Raw genomic sequence first — 2,317 nt, 5'->3', positions numbered from 1 at the left:
CCAAGCGCCCCAACATTAAAAACATTTTTTTTTTAAAAAAAGGATGAGTACATGTCAATAAATCTGCACCCTATTGGCTGCCAAGCCAGTATGATCTCGCACAAACCGCGAGATCATGACCTGAGCCGAGGTCGGATGCTCAACCGATGGAGCCACCCAGGCGCCCCTCCCTCCCTCCCTCCCACCTCTTCTTAAAACTCTGGCTGCTTTGTGAAAAGCTTGTCTCTGCTCTTGCTCCCAGGGGCTGTTATTGCAAAGGATTAGCTGTTCAGCCTAGTGAGCCAAAGGGGCAGGGCCCCCAGAACTTGAGCTGGATTGTAGGGAAAGGAAGGGAAACCCACTCCCCTCCACACAGCCCAGACCCTGCCACCCCCACCACACTCACCTGCCGCTGTGCCCCGTCCCGTCCAGCCTCGGCGAAGTACAGCCCTTTCCTCGATGGGGGTGTTGGCTTCCCAGGACCGTGGCAACGGGTCGCAGCCAGAGGTGACCCGAGAGCACGCCTTGGCAGGAGCTGAGGGTCCCCAGTGTTCCTGCAGGTGGTCAGAGAGAGAGGCGGTGGCAGTCATCTTTCTCAGTTTGCTCCCTGAGGTCTGTATTTATATGACGGTCATACTCAAACAGCTCCCTTCTGAGACTGAGTTTCACCCCTCACTGGCCTCTTTTCGGAGGGTATTTTCCGTGGCCTGGCCCAGAAGGGGCAGGCAGATTTTTTTTTTTTTTTTTTTTTTTTTTCTGAGCCATACAGCAAAACTGCTGTGGAGACAGAGGAGGGTGAAGGGTTTGGGGCCTAGGGCCTCAGCCACCCGGCCTGCCGCTGCTTGCACCCCCCTCATTACTGTTACTCTGTCTTTTAGTCCAAACAGGTTCTGACCTGCTCTGGTAGCAATAACATAAGGGCCAACAAATACCATACGATTTCGCTCCTGTGTGGAGTTTAAGAAACAAAACAAATGAGCAAAGGAGAAAAAAAAAAAAAGAAGAAGAAGAAGACAGAGAGACCAAGAAACAGACTCTTAAGGAAAGACCAAGCTACTGGTTAGCAGAGGGGAGGTGGGGGTGGGGATGGAAATAGGTGACGGGGGGACTAAGGAGTGCCCTTGGTTTGATGGGCACTGGGTGATGTATGGAATTGTCAGATCACTCTGTTGGACACTGCAGCTAATATTGCACTACATGTTAACTATGCTGGAATTAAAATACAAAACTCCATAAAAAAATAACTTAAAAAACATGAAAAAAAGAATACCAGTGGCGGGGGGGGGGGGGGTAGAAATAACGTAAGGGCCGCGTGCATCTCGTTCGGGCTGCTAGGATAGGCACGGCTTCTAGAGGTCATCTTCCATTGAGACGTTCAGGCGGCTCCGTGACACCCCGGCTGAAGAAGGAACATCGGCAGCTCAGAGGCCTTGGGTTCGAATCTCGACTCTGCCGCTTGACGTAGGCCAGCGAATCGTCTTCTTAGAACTTCCGTTTTCTCACCTATTAAATAGGGTCATTGGGGTGCTCCGGGTGGCTCAGTTGGTTAAGTGTCCAATTTTGGCTCCGGTCATGATTTCACGGTTCGTGAGTTCGAGCCCCGTGTCGGGCTCTGCGCTTCGGATCCTCTGTCTCCCTCTCTCTCTGCTCCTCACCCCCCCGCCCCCACTCTCTCTTTCTCAAAAATAAATGAACAAGGATAAATAAATGAAAAAAGGATAATCGAACAGGTCATGGTGGGGTTGAAATGAGCTCATGTAGGCGATGTACCTGGGTCAATGCCTGGAAGTTGGCAAGTGGGGTTCAATAATCAGTAGTCACTTCGCTGCCCATCCTACAGTCCCTATCGAACTGCACCCACCTTTCCCCTTAAGGTGAGAAGCAACTTCGCCGTCCCAAGGTGGAGAATCTCTCCTCTGAAATCCGGCAAATTACAAGGCTATTTGGCTTGTGTGACCCAATTAATAGCCCTCTGTCTCGCGGGCCTCTGCAGACACCTCACCTTTCGCCCCAGGCGCCCCTTTGGCTCAGCAAAGCCTGCCCACCTGCGAGGACAGAGGCCCCCCCACTTCCTCAGGAGAAGACGGTGCTGCGTCGGAAGGAAGCAGGCCGTGTGCTTGCTGAGCTGTGGAAAATAATTAAACCAGGGGAGGAAAAAGAAAACAAAAACCCAGGTCCTTTAGAAATCAGGTTAGGTATGAATGTGCAGGGCGTGGCCCCCTGTATAATTAGCCGCTCTGCTGGCTCTGGGAGCTGCCTGCTCCTCCTGGGCCCGTTGTGTCAGGCTTGGGCCTGCTGCCCCTCCTCTCCCTCCGCTCCTCCTCCTCCCCCTCCTCCT

This window comes from Leopardus geoffroyi, chromosome D1, assembly GCF_018350155.1.
Source record: "Leopardus geoffroyi isolate Oge1 chromosome D1, O.geoffroyi_Oge1_pat1.0, whole genome shotgun sequence".
In the NCBI taxonomy this organism is placed as follows: Eukaryota; Metazoa; Chordata; class Mammalia; order Carnivora; family Felidae; genus Leopardus; species Leopardus geoffroyi.
Note: the sequence above shows the minus strand (reverse complement) of the source record.